The sequence below is a fragment of the Mustela nivalis genome (genome assembly GCF_964662115.1).
Source record: "Mustela nivalis genome assembly, chromosome: 4".
NCBI classification, from domain to species: domain Eukaryota; kingdom Metazoa; phylum Chordata; class Mammalia; order Carnivora; family Mustelidae; genus Mustela; species Mustela nivalis.
In genome coordinates this window covers 58,365,176-58,380,251 of record NC_139023.1, presented here as the reverse complement: position 1 = coordinate 58,380,251, position 15,076 = coordinate 58,365,176, and the positions used below count along the sequence as shown (strand labels likewise).

Here is a 15,076-nt window from a genome sequence, read left to right as displayed (position 1 = left end):
CAAACCCAAGTGGCTTTGCACATTCACCTTTTGAGCTTTGCCTCTTTAATCTGAAAAGTTCTGTAAGTGTCAGAGTCACCTTTCATTATAACTTCAATTCAGACAAGCAGGATTTCATATGATTTCTATTTCATACTGACTTCTTGGGTATGTTCTACTTTTGCAATCAGGAAAAAATAAGTAAAGATGTGATATTTGGGGGGAGGCAGTTAGGCAAGATGAATAGGTGGAGCACAGAGGAATTTTAGGGCAGTGAAAATACTCTGTGTAATTCTATAATGGTGGATGCATGTCTTTACACATTTGCCCAAGCTCACAGAACATACAACACCAAGAGTGGACTGTAATGTAAACTAGGGTCTCTGGGAGACAATGATTTGTTAGCGTAGGCTCCTCAGTTATAACAAAAGTACCACTCTGATGGATGCTGATAATGGGGGACAGAAGCTCTGCATGTATGGGAGCAGAAAATCTCTCTACCTTCCCTTCAATTTTGCTGTGAACCTTAAACTGCCTTAATTTTGGCTTTGTTTTATTTTTTAAGTAGGCTCCATGGCCAGCATGGAGCCCAGTGCAGGGCTTGAACTCATGACCCTGAGATCAAGACCTGAGCTGAGATCAAGAGTTGGACACATAACCAACTGAGCCACCCAGGCGCCCCATAAACTGTCTTCATTCTTAAAAATACAATGCCTTGATCAAAGTAAGATAAAATGTCCAATTGTAATCTCTCTTCTTGTACATATAAACACACATAGTTTTACACTCGTGATTGTGACCTAGCATTTACATTTCTGTTTGTGGGATCATAGAAGGTATGAGCCCAAAAAGACCTGAGAAATCATGTAGCCAAGTGGTATCAAACCACATTCTGAGGACCCTCAGGATCTACAGAGATATTTCAAGGGTTCCCAGAGCAGAGGAGATAAAGTGACCAAGACTACTGCTCCTGCGTGAACCCAAAGGCTTGGCTTTCATCTATTTTATATTTTGGATTTGCCTGTGAGATTCCATTTTAAAAAGAAATCTCACACACACACACACACACACACACACCAGAGAATGAGTTCAGAGCCACCTAGCTTCTGCCATTATTTGGATGGGAAAGCAGAGACCAAGAGAACTCAAAAGCCCACCTATAGTCCCACAGAAGCAGAAAAACAGGGTCTGGAAATAGAAATCTGACGCCTAATCTGTTTTCCCTCTGCACCACTGCAAGAATCCCAGGCTGAGTGGCCCAGACAGATGTGGCTCTGATCCAAGGGTCAGATCATTTTTGGCGCTGTTTGTTTGCACAACATAGAATATTGTTTAAGACCTGAAGCTCAGAGACCTCCCCTGGCAAGACGCTCTGATTTGGAGCCCAGAGGGGTGCGTTTCAAGAGCTTGTGGTCTGGACAGAGAGCACACCAATGAAGACAGGGTGGCTCTTCCCGGGGGTGGTGTGCTCTGCTGTTCCACGTCACATCCCTTCTCAGTACTGTAAACACAAGTCCACTGTATGTTTTTAAAACGTGAGAAGAAGCAGGATCCTGCCTGCATGTTTTGACATAGCCTGCAGGGAGGGAGAATGGGACCAGTGGATCTCGCCTATGCAGAACGTAATTGCTTCCCGCATCTGATGGTTAATCTCAGGCCAGCAGGGCTGTCGGCAGTCTCTCCTCTGAACCGTCTGCACCCACCGCATGCAGCAGAGACCTGGGACCCATGCTTGGCTTTCCTGTTCATGCACTCTGGGACTTTGGTCCTCAGTTTCCTTACTTGAAAAGTCAGAGGCTTGGCCTAGATCATGGTTTTCTACCTACCAAAGGGACTTTGTTTGGATCCATTTTACAATGGAAGATTTAGATTGAAGTTTCTGATACTAAAAGAAAGCTGGAAATCCACTGGACTAGATGTTGCTGATAACTCTTTTAGCTCTAAGATATTGCAATTCTAGATTTTACTTCTCTTTAAGGTGCTGGAAGAAGTTTGACTTCCACCCAGGAGAGGAGGCATCCTCAGTCCTTAGCAAGAAAGTTGAGCATTGCGGGGCCTAGGGAGCCCAATTCTGCTACCCCAGTTCCAAACCCTCTCAGACCCACAGGTCTAGCTGCTCCCTCTTCTGTCCCATGTAGCAGTCTGTGTCCCATAACAATCATGCTGTCATCACTGCATCACTTCTGTCCTACCAACACCACTGCTTCTACTTCCTACCTTCCCTCCCTGCTGAGCTGCCTGAAGCCTGTGGCTATCTTTTTCCCTTGTTGAAATCCTAGTGTCTGGCACCATACCTGGTATACTGTAGGTGCTTAATAAATGCATGTTGCATTTCATCACATTCTGAACAATTGGACTTGCTTTCAAACTTAGCAGTCAGTCTAAAGCTAACCTTTAAATGTAAGTAATTTCAAGAAAAATATTCTGGCCTGGTATGGACACAGTATATAGCCAGTCCGCAGATGTTGAGCATCAACCATAAGCCAAGTACCACTCCAGGACCTTCTAATACCCTCAAGGATAAATCTGATCCTGTCTCCAATGGGGAGGTACTAGAACCATAAGATAGAATTGATCATATAGTGAGGGCTGGGAGGACCTCTGTTCTCAGAGCATGAAATTTCTGGTGTCATGAGTCCCATAGAAAAGCTGAGGCTTGAAGTATGTGGGGCTCAGGGAAGGAATGGTCCACATAGCTGGTTTCTTTACTGAGATGAGAGCCCTCCAGAGAGGAGCACCAACCCACTGGTCGAGCATGGTAGAAGAGGGCACCACAGAGAAAAGACATACCACAAAAGGACAAGACTGTCCAATCCTTCCCAAATTTCCAATCCCAAAGACCAGAATGTGTGGCAGAACTAGAGTGGACTTGGACAACACTGGCTTTGACTGGGGCCACTGTGACTTGCTTGCTGTGAGATGAGAGGCAAGCTGCCTTACCCTTTCTAAGAATGTGCAAAGGAAGGACCATGAATCCAGATGGTGTCTGTTGAGTTGGAAGTAACTTTGGAATTGACAATAGAAGGGAAGGGTCCAGGAGACATGGACAAGGAGGGCTGAAGCTCTGGCAAGAGGTTTGTGCTTGGGAGAGGGATTCTGGAGTTAATTGATGTGTGTTTTTCTTGCAGCCACACTCAAAGAGAAGATGTAGAGAGAAGAGTAGAGGAGGGGTAACATCTCTGAGACCTGCATTTGCTCCTCTGTGCTCCTCTAACCTTCTATTATAGCTCCCACAAGTTTCCCCCCTTGATATTGTGAACTTTCTAAGCACAGGGCCAGGGTTAAGCCACCTTTGCCTCCCTCACATTTATCTCTGTGTTTACTGAGTGAATAAGTGAACCAATGAAGCCTAGAATTCATTTCCTTTAAGAAACAACTGAAGAACGTATAAACACTATCTTGGAAAAGATTTGGGTCAGGACACCCCAAAAGGGCTGACCCATGGAAACAGGCAGAACACCATCATATCAATTTTGGAGGAAAATTATTTCAGTTCAACATGAATGGACTGGGCCATCTGGTGAAGCAGGGAGGTCTTCAAGACTGAGAACTTGTACATGGAGATGGATGATATTCTCCCAGGACTAGGGCCCTGCATGGCAGCATAACCACACCTTCAAGAGAGGCAGCTCAAAGAATGTTCCAGCTTGGCACCCAGGCAACTCCATCACCTATACCAACTGACTTCAGAAGAGAGGAATGGAGCCCATCCTTAGCACATAAAGATGAGATCTTTGCAGGCGTGGGCTTCATTCTGTGGAACTTCTGGAAAGCCAGCTGGTCCAGCTTTTCCCTCATCATTCTGGGGCCTCAGTATCTGGTCACTACCTGACCTGTCTACCACTCTTCAGTTCCCTGCCCAGCCCTGACCTCCCTTGGGTGGGGATCCATTAAGAATAGAGACTAGGCATCATTTGTTCATGAGGCAGTTATGTTCCAATGGTTAGGAATACAAGTACCATAGTTAAACCACCTTCATTCCCTCATCTGTGATCTGAGACACTCATAGTAAGAGTGTAAGGATCAAAGGGTTAATACACATAACATGCTTAAAACAGTTCTAGCCCAGAGTTGGTTCTCAAAAGAAATTAACTTTCTTATAATAAGATCAGTTTCTCCTGTACCTGGCATGGAACAGGTAAAAAAAAAAAAAAGTTTTGCTGAATAAAAAATTAGTCAATCAATTAATAACTAAATATTGATGTTGCAATCACCAACTAGTCAATAAACATTTGTTAATTCCAAATAAGCACCCAATACTATATGCTGGGTACAGAAAAAGAAGAAGTAGAAATAAAAATACATGGTTCTTATTTCTAAGGATTTTACAATCTGATGATAAAGAGAAGTATTATTAATTTTTTAAATTAATAAACTTATAACAAAATCTAACAGCTTCAGGAGTGCACTTGCGATGAGCCCTAGTAGTGTATGTAAATGATGAATCACTACATTGTACACCTGAAACTAATATTACACTGTATGTTAACTAACTGGAATTTAAATAGAAATGTTTTTTAAAAAAATCTAACACAGCTTTATAAAGTAACATTAGGCCAGGCCCTGCTAGCTTTCAGAGGTTATTTCATTTGATCAAGCTCTAAATTGTGAGGATCCTGCAATAAATGGTTTAGGACAAAAAGGGGAAATCATGTGGGTTCTCTCAAGGGAAAGACTATTTAAAAGTGCCTTTAATTTTCTTAATAGTCTAAAAGTTTCCCAAAAATGTTCAAAAATACTAAGACAGAGAGGTGATGGAATAGGGGATAATCTGTGGCAACTTAAAGCATGTTGGATTTATGCCCTTTATCAATCTAAATTCATTTTTTCCCAACCTTAAAGCTATTAAGTATAGGTTTTTTCTGGGAAAATCCTGGAATCAGTCCTCTCTCTGTTCTCCTATGTCAGGATCCATAGAGATGCTTCCCTTGCATAGGGAAGGGTTCTGCTCTCTGACCTATCAAGGGTCAAGGAGCAAAGTGGTGTTCGGCCAGTCATACAGAATGGATCCCTTGCTGTTGGTCATGGGATTCTGTGCAAGTTCACCATCAATGTCCTCTCAAAAGAAAACATAAGCACCATTGATTACCTTCTAATAACCACTTTATTACACATTTTATATTTATAAAAGGGCACTGAGAGAACACTGTTATTATTTCTCTAATCCAAAGCAGATGGTCCTGACAGAGGTAAATGGGACTTTCTGGGTGTGGCCCTGAAAGTTTGTGTTTTCCCGGAAGGTTTTGAGCCAGAGCCAAACTAGACCCAGAAGTTCCCATCCAACCCTGTCTCAACACATGACTTTCATTAACAAAATTGCATTGCTCTTTTCTGCAGAAAGTGGTACCATTACTCTAATAAAAACATGTCCATTATGAATCAATTGCCACCTACATGATGGTGAGGAGGACTCCGAAGCAAGAGGCCGGGGATTGGTGAGAACAAAGAAGGCCGGTCTTACAGAGGGAGGCTCTAGCCACTCACTGAGCCTCCTTCCCAGGCCTGTGGCTGGACAGGAAGAAAGTGGGTCAAACTTGTACCATTAGCACGATCACCCTAGATGAATCCCCTAAATGTGGAACTTGGCCCTCAGAAGACTTCGGTTCCAATCCTTAGCCCACCCCAGCCCAGCCCACTGCATGCATCTTGTCATTGGAGACCAACACAAGCACCCCTTGGCTGCCCATCCTCCACACCCACTCTCTGGGCTCATCTAGACTCTCTCACTTTGCTCCTGACTTTGTTTTTTTTGCTCCATTCCAAGAGCTACCCCTGTAGTCTCCTGGCTCATGCTTACTTTTTCTTTTTTCTTTCTTTTTTTTTTTTTTTTTTTTAAGATTTTATTTATTTACTTGACAGAGAGATAGAGAGCACAAGTAGGCAGAGTGGCAGGCAGAGGGAGAGGGAGAAACAGGCTTCTTGCTGACCAGGGAGCCCAATATGGGACTCAATCCCAGGACCCTGGGATCATTACCTGAGCTGAAGGCAGCCACCCAACCAATTGAGCCACCCAGGCACCCCTTACTTTTTCAATTTCACTTGGACTTCTTGACTTGGTCATGGCCACAGTATGTTCCACCCACTGGCTCTACCCACTCCTAGTATCATCAGGATACACTGCCTGACCAATAGTGGAAGTGACTTTCTCAAGCTTCTAGGTGCATGAGAATCAGCTAGGGAGAATTGGGAAAACAAATTCCCGAGTCCCATCTTCAGAAATCCCAATTCTACAGGTCTGCAATGGGCTAAGAATCTGCATGTCACAGGATGGATGGTTCAAATGGAGGAAGAAGCTGAGATGCTCTTTGGACAGCACAGTCTTCCCTCACAGGCCTCTGACCAGCAGGCGAAATGACCACTTTTTATATCTGCTCAACCCTCTGACTTACACATCCATTCATCCTTCCCACCCCTCTGACTCTCTGTCTCATTAAGGGTACAACTATGTCCATTTGACAGAAGAAGAAAAGGAGGCTTGGAGTGGTGATGTGAGACCTCAGATTCCCAGGCCATGGGGCATCTCTGCTGCACATGACTCGTAGGTGTCCCAGCCTTGCATACTGACACTGGAGTTCCTAAAGTCTTCTCCATCCCACCAATGGAATCTCCACCCTTCATGTCATTGGTCCAGATCTTTGAAGCCATCCTTAATCTGCTCATTTATAATCCACAGAAATTTGTTTTCTATATATATCCTATATCAAACATCTCCCACCTCCCTTGCTATGCTGGTTCCAACATGATTCTTCTCCTTACCCCTGCCCCAGTGTCTCAGTCAGCTCTCACTGCTGTGACAGAATACCAACACACATTTCTCTCTCACGGTTTTGGAGGCTGAAAGTCCAAATTCAAGGTGCTGGCCAATTTGATCCCTGGTGGGAGCTCACTTCCTGGCTTGCAGACAGCTGCCTTCTCACTATGTGCTCACACAACAGAAAGAGAGACAGAGAAATCTCTCTTATCTTTCTTCCTCTTCTCATAAAGACACAGATTCACTCTTGAGGGCCCCACCCTCACAACCTTACCTAAACCTGATTACTTCTCAAAGGCCCCACCTCCAAATACCATTATGCTGGGGTTGGGGCTTCAACATATGTACTTGAGGGAAGATATAATTCAGACCAGAGCACTTGCTTGGGTCTGCTCTCAACACAGTGCACACAGTGAGTCTCATGACACCTAAATCACATCCAAGCACTCCAGTGACTCGCAGTCACGAGGAGTGCTGAGCTGCCCTGTGTGGTACTCACCAGAAGAGCTGCAGAGATCTGGAGAAGAGTCACAGTGGCGAAGAGCTCTTGCTGGAGGTGGCCCCTCGCTGGGCCTCAGAGGAGACACTGAAAAGCCAGGGAATGGGAGAGCCACTGGCTTGGACCACAGCAGGGCCATTTTGGGAAGTGAGTTGTTTTTGTTGTTGTTGTTGTTGTTGTTGTTGTTGTTGTTTTTAGTTTATGACTGTTTTGATCTAGAAAGGATCTGAAAAAAAAAAAGGGGGATGAGGAAAATTATATTTTTTTCAAGTAGAAGTCAGGACCAAGAGTGGGAAATAGAATCAGAATGTTTCAGGTCATGACACTTTGTCAATCTGTTTGAGCACCAAAGATTTTGCCCTGAGTGTCCTAGCAACCCAAAGGCAGAGGGAAAAAGAGCCAGTTCCATAAATCTTTCTGTCAAAGAGAAGGAGAAAACACATAATGTTCTTTAGAAAACAGACAACTTTTTCCTAGTATTGCATTGTAAAGAAAATTTCCCATTGGAGTTACTTCAAACTAAGGTTTATGTCTTGAACCTGCTTTGTTGGATATAATGAGGCCTAAAAGGCCTTGGGGAGTCCCTCTATAAAAGATGGAAGTATAAATCAAAATCCAGCCAGAGCGAGAGGATAGGATGACACTTGGGTCAGTCATCCCTGTATCCTCCCTGGTGGACATTGCTGATGTCTGGGCTTGAGTCAGCCCAGCGTAGGGGTGTCTTGACCAATACCTCAACCCCCAGGTCTGACACCAGCAACTGGCAATAAGATCTACAGTGCTCCCCACTGCTCTTCCAAGCAAGTCCTTCCAACCCCCTTACCATGACCTGCAGAGACCAGCATGATCTGGCTCCTGCCCACTTCCCAGACTCCTCCCCCCACCCACTCAGCACCACCACACTCCAGCCACACTGGCCTTTGGGAAGGGAGCCAATCTCTCTCCCACCTCCAACCCAGTGTTTTTAGTCATTCCATGGACAGGGCTCTGGAAGACTTCAGCTTTTCACATGGTGCCTGCCTCCTGATTCTTTGGGGCTCAATTCCTCCCATGGGGCTGCCCTGCCCACCCCTCGAAATGAGGCCTTGCCTATCATTCCCTGGCTCATCTCCAGTGTTTCTCCTCCGTGGTATGGATCACAATCTACGTATTTCACTCCAGCCTTTATGTGTGCATTGGTGTCTCCCCACTAGAATGTAAGAGGGTGGGGGTCTTGCCTGCCTTGCATTCATTGTGTCTCTAGGGCCCAAGGTGACCAAGTAGGTGCCCAATATATATTTCTGGAATAAGTGGGGGGGGGGGGGGAAGGAATGCTCTGTGGGGAGAGAATGGGGGGCAGGCTTCCCTACCTTGAATCCTGGCATAAAAAAATCCCACCATTTAAGAAGATGTCCTTCCAAAGAAATCAAGGAATCCAAAACAACATTCACTCCAAGGACAGCCAGCCAATTCCAGCAAAGTGATAGCTCCCGGGTCCCTGTGCAGACAAGGAGGGATTTCTCTGAAGAACTAATTCTTGGTAGAGCCATGTTTGTTCTTTGCTGCAGTGTTTGTCAGGGTAGACTGGGGAGCAGCACACGGAAGGATAGCGGGATTCCTTTCTTCTATCCCTTCCAATCCAGTCCCCAAAGACAGTTCCCTCAGTGGGGTGAAAACATACCTCCAATCCAAAGGCACCAAAGAGTACTACATGGTGTAACAAAATAAAAAAGAGACACTGTCTGGACATGAATGGAAAAAAATTTTCTTACTTGGCCCTTTTCTGGTACCAGGGTCCACTGGCATTAATATGCTAGCTAAGGGCAGGAGCCTCTCTTGAAGTGAAGCTTCCACCCTGCCCCCCGCAGAGAGAAGCTGTAACCAGAGCGAGGCCACCCACTGCTGTCGGCAGCCCGGGCTCAACTGAGGGCTTATTATCACACTCCAGCCCTCTCTGTTCCCTTTGGTTTCCTCCTCCTTTCCCACACTCTTCCATGGCTCCAAACAGGCCACCTGGTGTCCACACCCAAATTCCTACTCTCCAGTCTGTCCTTCTCTACAGCCACCTGGAGCTAAGAACGCAACATAGAAATTTCTCCAGCTGGAGACCAAGGTGGTCAGAGGCCTCATTCCTGCTTAGCCACTCTCAAGCTGTAGGACCTTGAGCAAAACTCTTCCATGCCTTGGTTTTAGTCATCGGCAAAATAAGCAAACTGTTCTTATTCATGTGCCACCTTCCCGATTTTTACCATGTCTTCATGTTATATATTCTGTTACTTAAAACATGATTATCTAATGTTTGCCTTTATACTTACTCACATGTTAAACAGTAATATCATGGGTATGCTATGTATATTTTTCTAATGTACATTTGAAACATATAACTATGAAAAACTGAGTCCATCTGCACCCTAAGTCACCTTGTGTTCAATCAGTCCAACACATGCACACTTTTGGGTATACTGGATTAATGACCTGATCTCTACAATAAGTTCCAACAGTGCATAGCTCCACAACATAGAGGAATTACTTTTCGTTCCTGATGACACAAACATTGTGGCTGGGATTTCAACACAGACTTGGTGATGAATCCTCCGATTGGTATCTGTGGAATCCCAACCCCACTGCTGATGGTAACAAACCCCAACAGTGATGGTCCTATTCTTAGCATAACTTGATTTTTCCAGCACTGAAACTCCTGTTATGTGTCATAGCTCACGCTAGGTCCTTTCCAAAGAGAAGTGGTAGAGACATAGATTTGTCCTCATGAAAGAAAGAGCTGCAGACTAGAAGCTCCGTTCCAGTGTGGTGACAAGGCCAAGCTCCAACTCGAAAGAGGAGACTGATTAGTGAGTCCTGGCACCTGGCACAGTGCCCAGCACACAGTGGAGACTTTCTTAGCTTGTCTGCTGAGGTTCAATAATGGAGGTGTTTATTTACAAGACATTGTAGAGACATAGCAGAGACCAAGATTCCTTCTACAGAAGGGACATCACAGAAGTCTCTGCTAAGCAGGTTTTCAAAAAATGAGGTGTTCTGTTGTAAGGAGGTCCCTCCAAAGGCAGACAAAATAGCCTAAGCAAAGACAAGGAGGAGAGAGCACAGAAGTGTTGAGGTCTAGGAGTCATTAAAAAGAGAATAAAGATGGTTCTTCACAGGGAGGTGATGAGGACCAGAGAGATCTAGATGACCTGAGCTGAAATCAAGAGTTGGATACTTAACTGACTGAGCCACCCAGGTGCCCCTGCCCAAAATCTTAATGCACCCATTATAAAAATGCTTTAGTGAGGAATTACGGTCTTGAAACAAATTAAAAAATACAGTGTCAGCAAAGAAATAAAGAAGAATCAATGAAAATTTTAGAACTGACAATACAATAGCAAAAAATAAAAAAGAAGGAAGCTTCAAAAGCAGCCATCTAATCTAGGAGTCAGCAAACTATAGCCCACTAGCCAAACCAGTCTGCTGTCTCTTTTTGTTAATGGTTCTACTGGAACACTCCATGCTCACTTGATTGCATACTGCCTCTCACGGCTTTGCGCTATAATGGCAGAGTTGGGTATATGCAATAAAAAATGTGTGGCCTCCAAAATGTAAAATATTTACCATTCTCCCCTTTACAGAAAATGTTAATTGACCCCTGATCTAAGCTACCACTTCTAGAAAGTACAAAAAGCGAAAATCAAACCCAAATAAAATAGAAAGAAATAATCAACATAATAAATAATAAAGGGTCATGACAAAAGTTTTCAACACTGAGCAAAATGTTCTATATCTTGACCTGAGTGATGGCTTCATCATTTTCCAAAACTTATCAAATGACACTCTTCAGATCTGTGCATTTTACTGCATGTAAAATATGCCTTCAAAAATACCTGAGTCACGGGCGCCTGGGTGGCTCAGTGGTTAAGCCGCTGCCTTCGGCTCAGGTCATGTTCTCAGGATCCTGGGATCGAGTCCCGCATCGGGCTCTCTGCTCGGCAGGGAGCCTGCTTCCCTCTCTCTCTCTCTCTCTCTGCCTGCCTCTCCGTCTACTTGTGATTTCTCTCTGTCAAATAAATGAATAAATAAAATCTTTAAAAAAAAAAAAAATACCTGAGTCAGAGCATGCCACTCTCTCACTCACAAGCTCCCTGTGGCTCCCCATGTCACTTAGACGAAAACTCAAAGATGTTTTGGTGTCCCCCACCAAGTCCCCGCATGACCCCCTACACAAGCTGCCCTCTTTGACATCACTTTCAACCCTCCCTATTCCACTCCTCTCCAACTACACTAGCCTCCTTGACGCTGCTGGAAGATTCCAGCGACTCTCCTACCTCCAAGCCATTGCACCAGCTCTTCCCCCTGCCTGGCTACTCCAGGCTTTACCTCCTATAACTCTTTCAAGGCTTTGCTCAACATCCACCTTCTCAGTAAGACCTAGCCACTTAACCTGCTCTACTTTCCTCCTTATCTACAGCATCACCTTTAACACATTATATAATTTACTTTCTTTTTTCCTTTTATTTTTTTTTTAAGCCTACAGCAGCCAGTATTCTCAGGCAGTCTCCCATCCAAGTATTAACCAGACCTAACCCTGCTCAGTTTCCAAGATTAGATATATAATTTACTCATTATGTTTGTCATCTATCTTCTCCCACTGTGCCAACACGCTAGAACAAAAACAGAAAGGAGGTAAGAATCTTTTCTGACTTAATCGTTGATGTATCACACCTACTTAAAATAGTACCACAAACACTTAGACCAAAGACACTTAATGGATGCTCAAGAAATGAGCACTAGGTAAACGTTGTGAAGACAGTTTAAGTAATGCAAAGTATATATAACCTTTATGTGAATATGGCAGAGCAAAAAACACAGGTCCTTTACGCTTGGCATTCTCTCCTTTTTCCTTGTCTCTTCCCATCTTGACCTCATACTTAAAGCACACATCCTGAAAACCTACATTCTCTGACAAAAAAAAAAAAAATTGCTAATCCTGTGACAGCAAGCACATTTGCCAGCTGGTATCCTACAGGATTCAGGGCATCTCCAAAATGGGAGAGTGACTGCCTCCTCCCAAACATGGGGGGTGACCATACATGTTATCACCTCCACTTGAATGGCCTCCACTTGAACCAGTCTTTGATTTGAACAGCTCGGTCTGCAGTAACTACTACTATTCGATCATTCATTTCCAGCACCTGATAAAAAGCAGTCAAGAATATGAGGTGTGATTAACAATGTGTACAATTCAGTACTACTTCTTCGATTACGTTGCAAAATAAGAACCAGTGGTCTCAGGTCTTGTTGTGCTGTACCTGAATCTTTCCCTGTAACTTAGAGGGTAGAAGGAGCGCTCTTCATCCTAACCAGGGGAAACTGCTATTTCTCAGTCTAGAGCGCATGTTACAGAAGGTGAGCCCAAGAGAAGACAAAAAGCTCAATGGGAAAGAACAATTACCAGCGTTGACCAGTCAGTGTTCTGGTTACATTCTGGCTGTCAATTCTGATTACAGTTTGAACTCCTGTCTGTGTTTACTGTTGGCATTAATGAAGGCATTTCTGCCTTTCGCAAATGGGACCACAGCTCAGCCAACACTTTGCCATGAGAGCAGTAGGAGTTAACTGTGGCGGCCACCATTTGTGCATCTCTCCAGGTCATAGGGAACTTCTACTTCTGGAAATTTTTCTCCCCACCCAGCTACCCTTGACACTTTTGACTCTACATCTTAGGCTGTAGCTGCTTGAACCAAAGTGGGCATCTGACCCAAACTCCTCGGTTTTTTGTTTGTTTGTTTGTTTGTTTGTTTATTATTTAAACTTTATTTTATTTTTTCAGTGTTCCAAGATTCATTTTTTTAAAGATTTTATTCTTCTCCCAATGTTCTCCATGTTATTCCTTAGGCTCCACAAGTAAGTGAAACCGTATGATAATTGACTCTCTCTGCTTGATTTATTTCACTCGTTTTCCTGTTCTCAGTTTCAGTCTTCCAGAGGCCCTTGTTCTTGGACACAATGAGCCATCTAGCTGTCTTTCTTACCATGATTCATTTTTGCTGAAGCCAGCTGAAGTTGGTTATTGTCACAAATAAAGTTTGAGCTAAGAATTAAGGGTAAAAGGGTAAAATTACGGTTAGGGTAAAATTACAGCTAAGCAAATAAGGCTACACTGCCCAAAATCATCAAAAATGAGAACCCGACTGACTGCACCTGGGTGACTCAGTTGTTTAAACAACCGATTTGTGATTTCAGCCAGGGTCATGATCTCAGAGCTGTGAGATCGAGTCCTGCATCAGGCTCAGCACGGGGCGTGGAGCCTGCTTAAGAATCTCTCCTTCCCGCTCTCTCTGGTCCTCCCACTCCTCTCCCTTTCTGAAAAAAACAAACAAACAAATTAAAAAAACCCAAAAACCAAAAAAAAAAAACCTGAATAATTTATTTACTAATTATTTTTCCCTAATTTGTATACTAGTCCTAAAAACCTTCCTAAAATTCCTCTTCAGGACTCTGATTGCATTAGCTCAATATCACTTTCCAGACTCCCTCCTGCTCACTATCCAATTCATCCTCCCCTCTCTGTTTCTTCCCACTTGTCAAGTTATTTGCCAGATCGAGAATCCTGACCAGGTCATCAGTGTCTTTTCAATATAGTTCAGTTCCTCAGGCGACATCCATTACCTGACACCCATTTCCCATCTCTCTCAGGTTCACCCACCCAGAAAATGAAGCCCTCATGATCCCCACATCACATGAGTTGATCTCACATCAACTGTGGTGTTGATGCAGGAGATCCTTGGAGCTACACCAACCAATATCACCAACAAGCACGTGGCCAGTTACATTCAAGGTAATTAAAATTAAACAATATTAGACATTCATTTCCTCAGTCACATTGGCACACTGTAATGTTTGCTGGGTACATGTGGCTATTTAGTACCATATTGAATACAGAACATTTCCAGCACTGCAGACATGGTTACTGGATGACACATGTCTAAAGTGTCCTTCTTTCTCCCTCCTCTACTTGTCCAAGCCTGCTCATCCATTCAGGTCACAATCTTCAAGGTTACAAACTTTCCACATGAAAGCCATAGAGCCAATGAAGAGAAATTCGAGCCTTTCCTTTTATCTTCTCTTGGTAATTGCTAAGACTGAATGTTTGTATCCCTCCAATGTTCATACAGCAAAATCCTAATCCCTAGTATGGTGGTCCTAGGAGGTGGGGCATTCGGGAGGTGATGAGGTCATAGAGGTAGATTCATCTCATGAATGGGATTAGCACCCTTATAAAGAGGCCTGAGAAAGTTCCTTGCCCCTCCCACCTCTTGAGGACTCAGCCAGGAGATAGCCAGATGCAAGTCAGGAAGTGGACCTCACCAGACACCAAATATGCCAACATTCTGATCTTGGACATTCCAACCTCCAGAACTCTGAGAAATAAATGTTTGTGATTTAAACTCCCCAGTCTATGGTATATAGTTACAGCAGCCCAAACAGATTAAGACAGTAGCTAAGCATCCACGTTCTAGATCCTGGCTAGAAATCTCTCCACTGTTACTAGCTTTGTGACATTGAACAATTCACTTAGACAGTTTATTTATCTGTAAAATAGAGATAAAAATACTACTTTCTAGGCTGCATTACTCTAAGTATTAAATGAGTCATCCATCTATTAATGTACAGTACTAATATATGCAAAGCTTTCCGCCAAAGCCTGACACAAAGTAAGCGCTCATTTAGTGCTGGTGGTGGCAGTGCTGGTCTGGTATCATTGTCTAGTTGGTCTCCCCTCAACTCCCCTCCAGACTCATTCCTTGAATGAAGGATGCGAGTCTAATTCATCATTGCCAGGATGCCTAGCATACTTCTCTCCAAATAAAAGATAT

The 15,076-nt window shown here is 43.9% G+C and overlaps 1 long non-coding RNA gene across 1 annotated transcript in view; it reads right to left on the bottom strand.

The window, feature by feature from the left end:
- LOC309863026 overlaps window positions 1-15,076 on the bottom strand; it is a 98,040-nt gene that overhangs the window by 69,285 nt on the left and 13,679 nt on the right. Inside the window, exon 4 of the long non-coding RNA XR_014310856.1 lies at window positions 7,230-7,455. This is a non-coding gene — a long non-coding RNA (uncharacterized lncRNA). The remainder of the gene's footprint in view (window positions 1-7,229; window positions 7,456-15,076) is intronic.